The 17,957-nt window shown below is 48.1% G+C and overlaps 1 protein-coding gene across 2 annotated transcripts in view; it reads right to left on the reverse strand.

Moving 5' to 3' along the window:
* Positions 1 to 17,957, reverse strand: part of LOC146863834 (4-galactosyl-N-acetylglucosaminide 3-alpha-L-fucosyltransferase FUT5-like) — a 72,818-nt gene that overhangs the window by 22,321 nt on the left and 32,540 nt on the right. Inside the window, exon 2 of one of the 2 annotated variants that reach the window (XM_085628351.1) lies at positions 9,110 to 9,185. The exons of the other annotated variant lie outside the window; for it this stretch is intronic. The gene's annotated coding sequence lies outside the window, so the exon portion shown is untranslated. The remainder of the gene's footprint in view (positions 1 to 9,109; positions 9,186 to 17,957) is intronic. 2 annotated transcript variants of the gene reach the window in all.

Raw genomic sequence — 17,957 nt, forward strand, 5'->3', positions numbered from 1 at the left:
TCACCTCTCCTCACTCTCTTAACTCAGACACTTCGTAACATTGACTGCAACATCTCCACCTTGGTTTCAGAACTTGCACGACTCAGAATTGATTTCAAGCTATTCAATTCTCTCAACTCCAGAACCCGCCCCTATTTGACCTCCTCTTCATGCTCCAGCCCCCCAAAACGCCCATATCCTAAGCGTTGGCCAACTACACCTCTACTCAGCCGTACACTCAGGCCTCTTCGCTCCCTGAGAGTCTACTCCACGTCCGACATCTCTGACCTCTGCGACTCTTACCTTGACAAGCTCCCTCCTAATGACCCTTTCCTCCCTCATTCTAACATCCCTGTTATCATGGGGACTTGCAGAATCCACTCTTCCCCCAGCTCACCCAGACCTCCCCCTCAACTTACCACCATTCACCTACACCCTCAGCCCAAAAACATCCCCAAACCCCTATCTTGTATGCTCGTGAACTGCCGCTCAGCTGTTCGACATGCGACCGAAATATCTGAAACTATACTTAACGATGATATTGACATTGCCGTCCTCACTGAAACCTGGCTCAAAGATCATTCGACACCTATCCTTGACCTACTCATCCCCCCTGGCTACTCCACACTCAGAAAAGACAGATCGGAAAGAATAGGGGGAGGTTTAGCAATTATCTATAAAAAAGAGCTACAACTCTCCCCCTCAAAGAACACAAACTTTACTACCTTCGAATATCTTGGAGCTGAACTTAAGTTGAAAAACTCCCCTCCAATTCGACTACACACTATATACCATCCACCCGGTGAGCCTCTCCCCTTTGCCGAAGAACTATCTGACCTTATCACACAATCGTCACTCTCTAACACCAATAACCTTTTCCTAGGAGATCTCAACCTTCACTGGAATGAACCTAAGGATCCCGCAATCAGTCTCCTCACTAATCTTTTAGAGACTATCGACCTCAAACAACTTTGCCTCTCCCCCACCGACACCAAAGGAGCCATCCTTGACGCCATCATCTCTAACACTGATGTGGCGTCTGTATCCAACATCATCCCTATCGACTGGTCCGATCATCACCTTATTTTGTTCACGATCTCCCCCACAACCCCGCCCTCCCCAGCGAAATGCACCAAGGCCACGACAGTGTCCAGAAATCTTAAGCAAATCCCACCTGGCACTCTGGAGTCCAAACTTCAAACCCAACTTCGTCTCATACCACACTCTCTCAATGCAAACGATCTTACTGAGCACTTTAACAAAACTGTCTTTGAGGTCTTAGATCAACTTGCCCCGCTCAAACTTAAAACACAAAGAAATGTCCCCTCCAAATCATGGTTTACCTCGGACCTTAACAAGGAAAGACGCTCACTTAGACTTGCCGAAAGGACATGGCGACAGCACCCTTCTCCCTCCCATCTGGCCCTCCTTAGAACCGCTAGATCCACCTACAAAAAACACATTTTCGTTGAAAAAGCATCTTTCTTTCGCGTACAACTCTCCCGCTCCAAAAACAGACCCAGAGAACTGTTCAAGATCGTGAGAAACCAATCCACTAAGGCACCCCTTAACCTGTCGGCCTCCACTAGCAAATGTGAAGAAATTGCTAACTTTTTCTCCGAAAAAAATCGCCAAGATTGATCTGTCCTTCCATGTAACCCAGCTCCCTCCCTCACCCACATGTCCTTTGAATAATACTCTAACACCACACTCACCCCTGATCCCACCCCCTATCTCTATCGCTTTCACACACCCTCCCTCCTCCACCCCTCCTGTACCACACCACCCCACCCCACTCCTAAAAAATAAAGCCGCATGGAGAAATTTCCAACCTGTGACGGAAATGGAAGTCTTTAACATCCTATCCAAACTAAAACCATCCTCACACACTAAAGACCCACTCCCATCAGCCCTCACCCAAGAACTAAAGCACATCTTTGTCCCTTATTGGACCAACATCATTAACGCCTCCCTCTCTTCTGGATGTGTTCCTATCTCACTCCAACTGGGACAAATCACGCCCATCCCCAAAAACCCCAAAGCCGACCCTAATGACCCTAACAACCTCCGCCCTATCTCCAACCTCCCACTACTCTCCAAAACCCTTGAAAAATGCACCCTAATTCAACTGGACAAGCATATTGACACTTTTAACCTGCTTGCCCCCCTTCAATCTGGCTTCTGCAAAGGCTGCAGCACCGAAACCGCCCTGCTTAACATTGTCGATGACATCCACCTCACACTGGATAAGGGTGAGTCTTGCATACTCATCCTCCTTGACCTCACTGCTGCATTCGACACAGTTAACCACTCAACCTTACTCAATGCACTCAAAGATCGTTTCGGACTTAATGACACTGTCCTAAACTGGTTCACCTCATACTTACAACACAGAAAACAACAAATTAAAATTACCTCTCCTGCCCTGCATCGGTCTCCCTCGGTGTACCCCAAGGATCTATCCTCTCGCCGGCCCTCTTCAACCTCTTTATGGAACCCCTCACCCTCATACTTAAACAAGCCAAAATTAACTACCACATGTATGCTGACGACACCCAACTGTACTATAAAATCAAATCCCACTCTGATATCTTACACCTAAACTCAGCCCTATCCAAGATCCAATCCTGGTTTTTCGCAAATCATCTCAAACTTAATCCAAACAAAACTGAAATCATTCTCTTCTCTCCCAAAAACAACCCTCTCCCCATCCAAACATGGATAACTGACCTTAATGCCCTTAACTGCTCTCTCCTCCTAGCCGAATCAGTTAAATCTCTTGGCATCTCCATCAACAATAAACTTGCGCTCAATACCCATATAAAAAAATTCGGCAAAAGGAGCACTCTTCTCACTCCGGCTTCTCAAAAAAATCAAACCGTTCATTCCTACGGAAGATTTCAAATCGGTTATCCAATCTTTAGTCCTTTCCAAGATTGACTACGGAAACGCTCTACTCTCTGGAACACCCAAAGTTCACCTTGCCCCCCTCAAATCTGTCCTCCACTTAGCGGCCAGACTAACAACCGACTGTAAACGTTCTGAACACATCTCTCCTGCCCTCAAAGAACTCAAATGGCTTCCCATTGAGGGCCGATCAACATATAAAATTGCCTGCATTACACAGAAAGCCCTCTATCAAAAGACACCAAGTTACCTCTCCAATAAACTCACTAAAGCAGGATGCTCCCGGACGTTGAGAAGCTCAGAACGCACTTCTTCTCGTCCCCCCCCCCGCTACTAAAGAAAAAAGCCTCGCAGGCACGCTCCTTCTCTGGAAAAGCCCCCAGCCTCTGGAATGCCCTCCCCAAAGCTCTCCGTTGTACCCCCTTCCTATATCAGTTTCAAAAAAGACCTTAAAATACACTTGCTCAATCAATACTGGGGTACTTAATTCCTCTCCTACTATTCTTGTGCTACCCACCCCCTCCTCCTTTTGACACTACCGCTCTCCCCTTCGCCTCTCCCACTTCTACAGCCCCCACTCCTCTCCACCCTACCCCTTTCTTCCTATCCTAATTTCTCCCCTCCATCTCCTTCTCACATACCCTATCCCTCCAGGCGCTTTTTTATCCACTGAACCTACCCTTTTGCTCCCCTTACTATTATTATCGGCATGAGCTCAACTGAGTCTTCTATTCCTTCATGTATAATTGCCTCACTATTTTAACTATTTGCTCTGTTTTGTCCTAAATAATTTTTATGCAAATGTAAAGCGCTCTGATACCCCCGGGTGGAGCTAGCGCTATATAAAACTTCAAAATAAATAAATAAATAAATTGCAGTCCGCTGCTTGGCCACGCCCCCCAGTATCACCCTTCTTATGTGTGCAAAGCACTCAAGCACAGTGCTCTCCACAAGTGAGCAAACTGACCCAATATCACAACTCAGATGGGTTGAAAGCATACTGCTCTCCACGAATACAAAATCCGAACGAATATCACTGGTCCTATGGGTGCAAAGCATTGCAGCACAGTGCTCTCTACGAGTAGGTAACCTGACCCAGTATCACTGGTCCTATGGGTGCAAAGCAATCTAGCACAGTGCTCTCCATGAGTAGGGAATCTGACCCAATATCACCAGTCCTATTTTTTTTTTTTTAGTTTTTTATATAGCGCGAACAAGACCCGAAGATATCCGGTATCAGAGCGTTTACATAGCATCAATTTCGTTACACAAGGACACATTCATTTTTAGGTCTCGCCTAGTAGCACGCATGCTGTGCATAGGAGAGACCTTTAGTAATTGGCTTGCTTTTTTGCCCAAATACGAGCACACGTTGCATTGCTTTCAACGGCAACGCGTGCACGTTTGGCGATTCCCTTGCGGGAACGAGCTTTGAAAAAAAAAAATCTGTTCGTAATGGTTTCTGCTCGCTCCCACAAGGGAAACAGGCGCAGGCCCCCTCATATTCTCACCCCTCCCCCGTCTGCCTCCTTTCAGCGTGAGTTGCGCGCGCTTGTTCCTCTAGTTGTTTCCACGGCTGTCAGACGGTGCTTTCGTTTAGCTAATGCTGCAGTTTTATTGTTTATCCACTGCTCATCGGTTGTTCAGTTAATGAGGAAAAGTTTAAAACCCACGTCACAGTTGAATCCAGTCGAAAGCACTAGAGATCAGGGAAAATTCAGAAACAGCAGCCGAATCTCAGTTTCTCCATTTGAACACATCGTGTGCTCCTAGACACATCCCTGTATCTCACCGTACCTTAGACCCTTTAGCAACCAAAAAGGTGGCGCAACAAGCGAGGGTTCACTTCGCAGTATGTGATGTGCAAGAAAATTAATTCATTTACAGATGGTGAATTCAAATTTCTACTATGGGACACACTGGTTTCAGGAGCAGGCGCAGGACCTACTGGGCTATTTTGCAAGCAGTTACATGGGAAAGTGCTGGCATATGAGAATCTTCATTACCTTTGTCCAGAAGTGATTTCACAATCCCAGAGCCCACGGTGCCAGCCCCTCCCCAAACCAGGACCACTCTGTCTGAGGACATGTTGGTGGGCAAGCGGCAGCAGTGACGGTGGGCAGCAGGCAGTACAAGCTCTCGGCTCGCTGTGCAATACATGCCTTTTAGTACCATGGAGGCAGTGTGGCGCCACCCCCTGCTCTTCGCAGCTTGCCTTTCACCAAGGAAACCACTCCTCACATTTTCTTCTAAACCACCATGGGCATTGCTACGTAGCTAGCCAGGCACTGTATATTCCCCCGCGCAGTTACAGAGGCAGCTTGGTGGGTTGGCACACCTGCTGCTTGTGTACGCGCGCACAAGTGTGAGTGTCATGTGCGTTATGGGGCTGCAGCCCGGTCCGCTTTATTAAACTATTGACCAGTGTGATGCCAACGTATATGCAAAGGCCGCGTGCTACTAGTGCCAATAGGTAGACGCGTGCTGCTAGCCCTAAGAGGCGCGCATTCGGATATACTTTAAAAGTTCACTACTGTGTTTTCTGAAGCATGAAACATGAGCATCTGACGGCATTCTTAAAGTCCGGCGAGTCTGCTAAAGTAGCACTGGCAACTTTACGGTAAAGTGTAAACAATGTTTTTTCAGTCGGTCCAAGTTTCCTAACCTACGGAGTGAGTGAGCTGGTGAGCCCGATGCCCAGGTCAGTAATGTGGATGTCAGTATTAGGGTGGTGGATGTGAGCGGAGTGCACTCCCTTTGATACCACGAGGGGGCAGTGCTGTGCAATTCCGAGTGTGGCTGCGGGTAGGAGGGAGGCAGAGGAGACGGGTAAACCTGAGCAACGGGAGAATTAACAGCTTGTGCAGGACCCGGTTGTCAGTGTGCAGGGCCAAATTACGCAACAGATAGAATAAATTATGCGTCAAGAAAAGGCAAATTATGCGGCATTCTGAGGCACATTTTGTGATCGTATTACTTCATTGTTTTTAAACCCAACACTGTCAGTGAACTAGTTGCACCTCATTAATACCAGTTTAACGCCCAAAAAGCTACAAAAAGGTGACCAGTCAACCTTTGCAAAGTGCCTTCCACTGCAAGTGTCACTGTGTTTTTAGTAACTTTTGAACCGTTTGAGTTAGAAACATTTTTTTGTTTAAATCTTCAGATTAATGCAACAGATGATGGATTATGTTGCAAATGTGTCATATTTAAAATTGTGCGAAAATCGCCAGGGCTACATAATTACACAATTTCAGTAGCTCTGCCAATGTGTCTGTTGTGATCGAGTGGGTTAACAAGTTGGGTGATCGGGAGTCTCAGACGCCTGGCTGAACTTGACATTTCTGAGACTTTGGGGAGAATTTTCTTGGAGGGCTTGAGTGAGTGGACATCAAGTGCTTTATGTGGGGCGTGTCTCGCTAGTGCTCTTACCTGGTAGTAATTAAAAACTGAGTTTGAAAGGGGTCCCTATTGGACCCTACATTCATGTCCTCAACTTCACAGGCAATACCCTGATCGATTTCTGAACAATGATTGCAAAACCATACAGGGTAATTCAACTCACTAATAAAGTCCCTGTTTAAATTTCACAAGTTTTATTTCTTCTTGCCTTTCCAATAAGTAGTTGCCTTTTCCAAATATTGTGGTTTTATCATGTTTTTTCATGCATTGTATGGCTCTTTAATAGCACATATTGTGAATTAAGTTTCTCACTGTGAGTGTCAGTGGGTCAGAAAAATATTCACGCATACCAATTGGAACTATCATTTGATGTGGAATTTTATGAAGGTAGTACACAGCTGTACAGACAGATTTCCATTTGGCTGGGTCAAAACTGGGTTTGCGTGGTGAGCAAAAGAACAATGGATTAATCCCATATCTTTGTGACTGGGGGTGAATCTTTGCATTGCTGAGCACTCCATTCATCATTTGTTCCTTTTGCCTTTGTCACCCTAAGTGTGCTTCGTATGCCCAGACGTGGGTCCCTTGATCACTGTGCCGCTGGAGTCAAGCTAACTTGGCTGATGAGGGATGATATACCGAAACTGAAGCTAGGATGCTTCTTTCCGGTCCAGGGAGGGCCTGGCTTGGCCTTGCATAACTAAACACTTATAAGGTCCCAAAGGCGAGACCTATTGGCTATGCCAATGCTGGTTTGTTAGGTACAGGGAGATTACGTGATTTGCCCAGAATCACAGGATGTTGAGTGTCGTAGCTGAGACTCAAACCCGGTTCCCCAGCTTCGACGTCGACTGCTCTAGCCCCAAGTACGCAACCTTTACCGATTATCACTAGTCCTATGGGTGCAAAGCACATCAGCACAGTGCTCTCTACAAGTAGGCAACCTGACCCAATATAACCAGTCCTATGGGTGCAAGGCAGTGAGCACAGTGCCCTCTATGTGTACACAATCTGACCCAATGTCACCAGTCTTATGGGGGCAAAGCACTGCAGCACAGTGCTCTCCACAGGTAGGCAACCTGACCCATTATCACCGGTCCTAGGAGTGCAAAGAACTGCAGTGCAGTGCTCTCCATGAGTACGCAACCTGATCCAATATCACTGGTCCAATAGGTGCAAAGCACTGCAGCAGAGTGCTCTCCACAGGTAGGCAACCTGACCCAGTATCACCGTACATGTGTGCAAAGCATTGCAGCACAGTGCTCTCCACGAGTAGGCAACCTGACCCAATGTCACCGGTCCTATGGTTGCAATGCATTGCAGCACAGTGCTCTCCATGAGTACGCAATCTGACCCAGTATCACCGGTCATATGGGTGCAAAGCATTGCAGCACAGTGCTCTCCATATGGAAGTAACCTGACCCAGTATCACTGGTCCTATGGGTGCAAAGCACTGCAGCACAGTGCTCTCCACGAGTAGGCAATCAGACCCAATATCATTGGTTCTATTTTCAGCACAGTGCTCTCCAGGAGTAGGCAACCTGACCCAGTATCACAGGTCCTATGGGTGCAAAGCACTGCAGCACAGTGCTCTCCACGAGTAGGCAATCAGACCCAATATCATTGGTTCTATTTTCAGCACAGTGCTCTCCAGGAGTAGGCAACCTGACCCAGTATCACCGGTCCTATGGGTGCAAAGCACTGCAGCACAGTGCTCTCCACGAGTACGCAACCTGACCCACTATCACCGGTCCTGTGGGTGCAAAGCACTCTAGCACAGTGCTCTCCACGAGTACACAATCAGACCAAGTATCACCGGTCCTATGGGTGGAAAGCACAGGGCTCTCCATGAGTACACATCCTGACCCAGTATGACCGGTCCTATGGGTGCAATGTCTGTGGCAGAGTACTTCCTTAGACATCGCTTCCTCAACCTGCGTCATTGGTCCTAAGTGTTCAAAGCACTGTGGCTATGTGATCTATTCGAGAAAGCGACCTGACTCAGTGCCACTGGTCCCAAGTCACTGAGGCCAGGTACTCCTCTCATGTAGGACTTCACAAAATGTTGTTGCTCTTCCTATGAGTACCAAGGATTGCAGTGAAGTACTCCTTTTGAGGGGATGACCCTACCTAGCATCATTGGTCCAATGAATCCTGGTATGTGAGAAGTGTGTTTTGTTCTCTGGTGGTTCTCTGCCACTCTTCTTAGAAGCCAGCTGGGCCATCTTGACCTTGCAGGGACACTCATGCTTTATTGCCCCTTCTTAGGGTGGTAGATAGACAGATGTTCGACATATCTTGTCGGCACCAATTGCACTTTTTCCACTTTGTGAAGAGATGGGGACCAGAGACCTTGAAATGGTGCCCATGGTCAGAAAATAGCTATGGAAGAAAGATTGGTACGAGGCACAGACCTCCCTCAGTGAAACTTGTACTGAGCAAGTCTGATTAGCCATGCAAATAGAAGAGGGAGCTCACAGCGGTCAGTAACGTTTTTGCATGAAGACGACATAGCTGGACCCCTGCTTCCGTAGTACATGCTCAAAGGCCTCTTCAGGAACACACACTACTGGTCTGCCCACGTACAGAGCCCTCATCTACATGGACTAGAAACTTGTGACCAGTAGCGGTGAATTGGTCGTGGACTAGTTGTTAATTGTGAAATCAGAAGCAATTCAGGGAGATAGATTCAAGGGGAGGTGCATAGAGTGGAACTCCCCCCACCACCCCAAATAATTTCTCCGCTGGGTTACACCCTGGTAATAGTCAGGTCCTGCTGCAGGCTGTCACACTTGTATAATATGAAAGGGACATTGCTTACCTGGGTCTCGTTTTGGGTGCGTATTTGAGATCAAAGTTATCTAGGCAAGTTCAACTTGTGGACATATTAGTTCCAGCTGAAAAATAAAAAAGCAAACAGCTAGTATCTTAATAAATGTACTCTGTATTTAATATTTTGCAATTACTACATATATTATAAAATGCCCTATTTCAAAAAGGCACAGTATTCAGTTCCCCCAGTGCTCACAGTAATTAAACAATACTAGTGTTTATATAATGTGTAGACAAAATGAACGACCAACAAATACAAGTACAGGTAAGCTGTGTACTGCACTCAAAATGAATTACAGAACATCAAAATAATTTTTGGGGTGAAATTCCATTTGTGATGCAGTCAAAGGTGTTTCGACCTCTTAGTTATTAGGTGCAGTCATCATCAGGACTGGATTATGTTTGGTCAAACTATGGTAAAGTAGGGCAATTTTTCTCCATATCGATGTGTGAAGGGCTAATTTGTTGTATACAAGGACACAAATGTACCCATATATGATTGAGAGTCAGCTATGCGCAAGACGTAGGCTGAGCTGCAAAAACAAATAATTCATAAGATGGGATGAGAGTGCCTGGAAGTCCAAAGGGTGCCTCTGTGTTTCATGCGAGCTACTGAAATACATACAAGTTGTCAATTCATTCAATTACTGAAGCCTTGAATGGATGAAAACAACCCATTGGGTTTCTGTTGCAGTAACCCCCCCCACACTTTTTGCCAGACTACTGCCAATCAGGTTCACAGGGCCTGTGTTCTTTCCCAAAACTGTACTTTGTACTCCCAATTGATATCTCTCTTGCCACATATCAGTCCCTTGTAAAAGGTACCATGGGTACCAAGGGCACTGAGACCAGGGAAGGCCTCTAAGGGCTGCACCACTTGTTGTGGCACACTTAGAGGCCCTGTACCTTTACACACTCACACTGCCATTGCAGGCTATGTGTTTTGGTGCAGAACAAAGTGAAGACTCAACATGGCACACATTCCTGTGTGCCATGCATACAACCCACTGCCCTGGCATGTCAGCCAACCCTGTAGCTGGGTGCACTATACCAGTGGTGAGGGTACAGGTGCATGAGCCATGTACCCCTACAGTGCCTAGACCAATTCTTAGACATTGTAAGTGCAGTAATACCATTAAGAGTATATGGTGCTGGGAGTTTGTCATTACGAGCTCCACAGCACCATAATGACTTTACTGAATACTGGGAAGTTCGATATCAAACTTCTCAGCATATTAAACCCACACTGATGCTATTGTGGGATTTACTGAAAAATGCACTCAGAGGGCATCTTAGAGATGCCCCCTGAAGAACGACCAGCCACTGGTGGGTTCCCTGACTGGTACACCCCAACCTGCCACCACTAAGACATTCCCGGACCTCTGGGTTGGTAGCCTTCGCTTCCTAAGCCCAGAAACAAAGCCTTTCCTGGGCAGTGGTGTTCACACCTCACCCAGGCCAGGAAGAGCCATCTGTGGCAGGGGAGCATCAAAGGCCTTGCCACCTTCTTAATGTGACCCCCAGCCTCTCCTGCTATCAGGAGAAGGCCCCCTTCCTGTCTCCCCTCCTTTTCGGCAGGAAGACAGGCTGGAAAAATTAGCCAGCCCAAAAGGTGTGCCCACCTATGCCAACTCCACCCCTCAGGTGGGGGAGGCGTGGTGAAGCCCACTCTTCAGTGCCTGCCGTCTTGCAGATGGCAGGCACTCCACGATCAGGATTAGTGATTGTGCCCCCTTCCTCTTGTGGGGTGATCTCACCAAGGGTGTAGTCACCCTAAGGTCAGTAGCCCATTGGCTACTGACCTCAAGACCCCTAAAACGCCCCCTAAAATCAGTACTTAGGGGACAGCCCTGAACCAAGAAGACAGATTTCCACAACGTAAGATGAAGAAAGACGAAAGAAGACACCCAGCACAGGAGACTACAGAGAAGAACTGACTAGGTCCCAGCCCTATCGGCCCGTCTGCAGTTTCCAGAGATCCTGTGCCAAAAGCCGCCTTGTCCTGCAGCCAGCGACCTCCAGAACCCCTGGGAGAACTGAATGCCTTCAACAAAGACCGGATCTCTTGTGAACAGCAGCTCTGTTCAAAAGAAACTCTCAAGACAGACTCTGATCCTGCTGAGGACAAAGAAACCTGACGCCTGGAACCACCACTGCACCCGTCGCCTATGGCCAGAGTTCGAGTGGCCCACCAGTCCCAGTGAGGTCCCCCAATGCTCCAGAGTCAGAGTTCACTGTGGGTTGACCCCTCTAGGACTCCCCAACGTTACCTGCAGCCTCTGCACGGAGACCCCCCCCCAACCACAAGTGGCCCGGTAAGGTGAAATCCAACCTCAAAAGATACACCTGCATCCAGCCACCCTGCTCCCTGGAGAAGAGAACCAGAGGTGCACCTACGTCCCTGAGACCTTCAACTTACCTGCCCAGCTGTTGGTTCCTCCCGAACGTCTTCCAGGACCGAGCCTGCAGCTAAAAAACAAAACCGTCAATCCGCCTTGAAAACAACAAGGCACCTGATGTCAAAACAGCATCCTGCACCCAGCCGCCCCTTTGGGTGTATGTTGGGTGCCAACTTGGATCCCCCTTTGCCCCGAGCCTAACACCAGGAGCTTTGGAGCTTTGCTTCCACAGCCGTGTGGCCTGCTCGTCAGCAACCACCAACTGGAGGCCCCCTATCCCCTATTGGATAACATAGGGCCTCAGCACTCTGCACCTGGCCACCCTAGTGCAGCTGAGGGTGTTCTAAGAGTGCATCTTCGAATCTGGAGGAACCCTGTTGTAGGAGAGTGGAATCTGACTAATGGTTGCCCCCCAACTTTTTGCCTGGTATTTAAGTGGTTTTTGACTAGTCTGGCTGGGATCCTGCTATCCAGGACCCCAGCCTATCTGCTTTCTCCCTAAAACTGTTGTGAGTACTCTAGGTACAAGCATAATTGGATGCTGGGCATGCTCTACCAGTCCCTTGTAGATGGTACCCTAGGTACCCAGGGCATGGGTCCCCCAGTAGGCCTACCAGGGCTGCAGCACTTATTGTGCCACCCTGGGACAGCCACCCAAACGGACACCACCAGACCACTACTGTAGTCTGGGTAAGGTGGTGCTAGCACCCCTTACAGGGATGTAGGTACCCTATATCCCACACCATTACAACACATATACTCTCCTAGGTCACCCCTATGGCAGGCCCTGGTAATCCTACAGGGCTGGGTGCTGAGGTATGTGTGAGGGGGGACCCCTACGTGAGTAGGACCTCTCTGCAACCTTCGTAAAACCGTTACTGGGTTGTTTGTAGTGTAGCCATACCATATACTCTTAACCGCATTATAAGTGAATCGCGTCATAGCGATAACTTGAGAGTGGCTACACAGAACCATATCGTGTTTGGTGTCAAACATGAAGGAATCATACCCCCAGTCCAGCCATGGGCATGGGGGCACGATTCCCCCTTGCTAGGAGGGAGATATGGGAAAAGCGGTAGAATTTAGACACCAATTTAAAAGTGCACATGTACCACAAAATGGCTACGGTCCGCCACCTACACGACTGGCTGGCTGTTGCTGGGGAAAACCCCAGCCTCGCCATCTGGACAATAGGGCTACTGTGGCATGGAGGTGCCAGCACCTCCCCAGACAGGATATGTGGATTGGAACAGGGTGGGTGCACCAAAATGTCCTTTCAGAGTTGCACGTAGGCAGCTGCAGAGCCCCAATTCTGCATACACCGCCTGGAACCAGTTCAGGGGCATCCTGCCCCTCGCCCAGGCAGGAAACACACAAAGGGGAGTGGGTGTAGCCACCCTTTCCCGCCTCTACTCTGATTGGTAGGCTCTATTTTGGACCATCCCCTAATCTTGGGGATATATGGGAATAACTTTGCCCTAGAGCCTCAGATTTGTCCAGAACTTCACAGAACTGACCTTCGACGAGCTGCTGCCCAGCTGACTGAAGAAATCTCCCTTGGGATAAAGGAGTTATCCCCTGCTTGGCAGGCACCTAAAAGACTGCAAGATACCCGGTTGGAACTTCGCTGCTCTCACGAACTTCGACGCCTTCCATCAACCTTGAGGTGGGTCTCCAGTGCATCCCAGAGTCCTGTGAGCGTGCCCAGCAAGCCTGAGCACCGTGGACCACGTGGGTGCCGAGATCCCTGCATACCCCAAGACCCCAGCCACCTCTTGCATAGCACACGACCCCGACCAGTGGGGAAGTTGTGCTTTGGCCCATTTCTGAGCCAACCTTCAAGCAGCATCCGTGCCAAAGCTCAGCTCCCTAGTCCGCTCCGGTGGCCCGTGGGAGCCCTTTTACGCACTCCATTTTGCTGCCCTCCACGGTCCCTTGTCTCTCGACTTGTGGGCCCTGCCGGAGTAAAACCTATCTTTCCAAGAGTTCCCCTGGTTGCTCCAGGCCTGTTCTACGCTCCCTGCAAAGGTGAGCACCCTCAGACCTCGTGGGTCTGCACCAGCAGCTGCTTTCTTCATCTTGCGTGGGTTGCAGTTGCCAATGCTTAGTGGATCCAATCGGGACACTAACACCGCAGCGACCCTCATCCGACGTGGGACAGTCGCCCTCCAGAAGCTGGCCTTCCTTGAAGCCTCCCGGAGCCCGTGACTGCAGAGCCCAGCTGTACCTTCTACACCTGAAGCACCCGACATCCACGAGCTCCTTCCTGTGAGCTCCCTGGTCACTTTGCTGTGACCCAGACTCTATCCCCTCTGCTTTCAGGTTCATCTTTATCTTCTCTTCGACTTTAATCTTCACGACTTCAACGACGCTTTCAGCTAGCAGCAGTTTGGACTACTTTTCCATAGAAAATCAGCCCGAGACCCGAATCGACCTATGCACCCGGCTTCCCTGGGGCAGGTAACAGTGGTACTTCGATACTCCCGTGGTGGTGGGCTCTCCAAAGCCTTAAGTCTCAAGCCTTAACTTTGTACTGTTGCTAGAAGTGTCCTTAAGCTTTAAATATTCAACCGCGACATTCTCCATAGGCTAACATTGCGATCCCGATAGCAGCTCTTTGCACTGCACGCGTCTCCCGTGGGTCCCCTTCCTCTTAACTGTGGGTGGATTCTGAAGGGGCAAGCGATCCTGAATGCCCTAGGCATTGCCTGTAGAATTGTCGTGGTTCTTATACCACTATTTTAGTATATGGTTTGGTCCCCCCCTGGGGCCCATTGATTTCTGTGCTATTTATTGTGTTTATAAATGCTTGTTTGAATTGTAACTTTGCCACTAGCCACATAAAGTGACTGTGGGATTCTGTCTAGAATAAATACATATATTTTATATATATACCTGTGTGGGCTACTCTTTCATTTGGTTGTTCAAGAGGTTATTATGGTGAAACAATAAGCTTAACACTCCTTCAAGACTTAGCCTGAAGGCTGCTCTCCACAGCTACCACTAGGATAGCTTTCTTTAAAGGTTGTCTTAAACCTATCATCAATAAGAGTCCAATTGGACTGGTGCAAGGTGTCCCTATAACTAGGAACAGCATATGCCAGGCCAACTTCTCACACCTGTACACCAATAAGTAATGTACAAAGTAATCTGAAAATACCAAATACAAACACTTGTAAAGCGCACAGCTACCTCCGGAGAGGTGGGCCATCGCTGGGGGCTGCCTGGTAGATTAAGCGAGATATTGCCCATTGTCACAAGGTGCTGGGCTAACCTCCTGCTGCTCGAACCATGAGCCCCCGCGTTACGGAATCAGCCGCTCTGGGCGCTGCACCACGCCTCTTTCTGAAAAGTAACTGAACAGTAATTTCAAAACATTGACTTGTAATTCAATCAACTGCATTTGAACCTGCATTTAATTGTAAAACATTGCATAAGATTTTGCAAAGCATTTATTTTACTCAACAGCACCAGGCTTGGTACTAGAAATAAAATAATTAAATATTTTTTTCGATACAAGCAAATTGGTCTGAGGTCGTACCTGCTCCTGCGAGGATGGTGGGGACAGAGTTTCCATGGTGGTGGCTGCTGTTGGGGAGTAGCACTTGTGGCTCTCTGGGGGCTGTGACTGGGTATCCACGCCGCTTCCTCTGGTAAGGTAGTAAGTTCCTTGGATTCTTTCTACAGGCGGCGGTGTAGGTTGCTTCAGTTCAAATCCTCAGTAAGGACTTAGGCCCTCATGGGTCACCACTGGGTCTCTCCTCACAACGAAGGATTGAACTGGGTAATGGATATTGTCCTTTCTGGTTGCTCTCCCTGGCACACAGGGTCACAGAACTCACTCAACACACAGTCTACTGCACAATTTGCACTGTAGTAATCTTCACAGCAGAACTACCTGGCATGCTATATCACTGACTTCACTGCATGCACAGGCTATGGCCTGATTGGCATTGATGTACTCTTAGTGGTGGCCCCCACCTCACATACACAGTCACAGACTTCACTATGCACACGCGCTACAACCCAATCGGCAGCAGCAGGTAACTTCACTCGGCCCAACATGGCATATCGGGTCACCAACTTCACTCGGCACTTGAGCTATGGCCGGATGAGCATGGCAGTGATGATGAGCATGGCTAACTTCACGGCAGCCCACTCCGGCATACAAGGTTGCCAACTTGAACTGCACCTTGACGACGACCTGATACGTGCCACAGCCGTTTCCTCACACCTCACTGCAGGGATTCCCTTTCCAGGAAGCCCAACTGGATCTCATGATTTCCAGCACTCTCCTCTTTCTCACAGGGGACACTGGTTGTTAGACCGGACATCCTTGGTGTGGTATTCCTCTAAACCTTTTGCCTTCAACCCTCTTTTATCTGAATTTCATTGTTTTTTTTTACATTAAGACTCTGTGCACTTTACCACTGCCAACATGCTTGTGCTCTCTCCCTAAAATAGGATTCTATTGGCTTACACCATAAACTTCCTTTTCAGTACACCCAGACAGTAGGTCTCAAGGGCAGGGTGCATTTATTTTAAAAAGTAGGACATGTGTTTAAAACTTTTATATGTCCTGGTGGTGTAAAAAACTCCTAAATTACTTTCTTTCTACTGTAAGGCCTACCTCTCCCGTAGGATAACATTGGATTACTTTATTACATGCATTACGTGCTAACTTTTTATTGTGAATTGGTAGAAATCTCATGTTTGGACTCGAATTGTAATTTAATATCCTCATTAATGGTAAAGTCAGATTGTAAGTCACAACTGTGAAAATCCACTTTTAGAAAGTTGGCATTTTCCTAATCTAACAATTTAGTGCCGGCTGCCTTGGTCACATAGCCTTACTACTAGGCTTTCTGTATTCCTTCCAGTCCAGACAGCGAGACAATATGGCTTAAGAGTGAACAGGATAGATGATCCTGGCAGTACGGGTGGGGCAGAGCTGTTCCCTGCCCCACGTCCACTTCAAAGGGGCTTGCCTCCACCCCATACAAAGAAACCTAACACTTGACGTTTGTCACCCCAGACTTCTTGAAGCCTTAGCATTGGAAGGAAGGAATTTTCTAGAGTCAAAAGAAGGGCCTAAAAGATTACCCTACTACGAAGGCTGGCACCAGGTATAAATATTGGACCCTCAGACTGACTCCTCAGTACACTCCTGAACCTGTGGAGGACTTCCGAAGGAATGCCTTGCTGCTTTAGGCCTGCCTTGTTTCTTACCGGTCGGTGTAGTTTTGCAGATTGAAGAATGTTCTGAATTCAAATGCTCTGCATTATTCCGCCATCTAGTGTTTGGGTCCAGAATTGTTGTATTTGTCCTCTTTCTTTTTTTTTCTTTCTTAGCGATTGTCGACATACCACCATTTGGTGTACTCCTGTGACGTCGACATGCTTCCTCCAGAAGCTCCCGTCTTTTTTTTTTCTTTTCCTCCTACGCCTTTGTCTCATCTTTCTTGGTGGAGGATGGTGGGTTCGCTAGTGAATCCAGAAAATAATTCAAGCTGCAAAACTACGCTGACAGGTAAGAAACTATATGTCGGAAGGTGGAATCTGACTACATGGTTGCCCCCACTTTTTTCCTGGTGTTTTGATGTTTTTTGACTTAGTTTTGCTGGGATCCTGCTATTCAGGTCCCCAGCCTATCTGCTTTCCCTTATAAATTGATTCCTAGTACCTTAGGTACACAACAGATTGGATTCTGAGGTGCCCTTATAAGTCCCTAGTATATGGTATACTATGTACCCAGGGCATAGGTACCTCAGAGGCCTACCATGGGTTGAAGCATGTATTATGCCACCCTTGGGAAGCCCTCCAAAATGACACTACAGGTCTGCTACTACAGCCTGGGTAAGGTGGTGCATGCACCCCTTACAGAGATATAGGTTCACTATATCTCACCTATCACTGCACACAGAAACCTATCAGTCACCCCTATGGCAGGCCTTATCAATCCTGAAGGCAGGGTGCTTGGTTTTGTGTGAGAGGGTGCCCATGCATGAGCAGAGCCCCTCTGCAGTCTTCAGAATCTCTTCTCTGGGGTGGTCTGTGATGCAGCCTGACCATATATTCTTAAGTGCAGTATAACCAATAGGTAAATGCTAACTTTGGACTGTCTGCACGGAAACATGTCGTGTTCAAACACCTTGGAACCTTACCCCCACACCAGTAACTGGTGTGGGCGTATGATCCCACCCTTCTAGAGGGAGAGACATGACAGCACCGGTAAACCCGGTAACAGCTTAAAAGAGCCCTGGCATTACAAAATGGATGCTGCAGCCACAGACACGAGTCTCCTGCTGCTGACCGAAACTCTGGCAGGGGAGGCCTGAACAATAGGTTTCCTGTCACAGGGAGGTGTCACCACCTCCCAGACAGGCTTTAGTGTATTGGGGCTGGGTGGGTGCACTCCGAGAGTGCTTTGAAGTCCTG

Source organism: Triturus cristatus, chromosome 2_1, assembly GCF_964204655.1.
Source record: "Triturus cristatus chromosome 2_1, aTriCri1.1, whole genome shotgun sequence".
Lineage (NCBI taxonomy): Eukaryota > Metazoa > Chordata > Amphibia > Caudata > Salamandridae > Triturus > Triturus cristatus.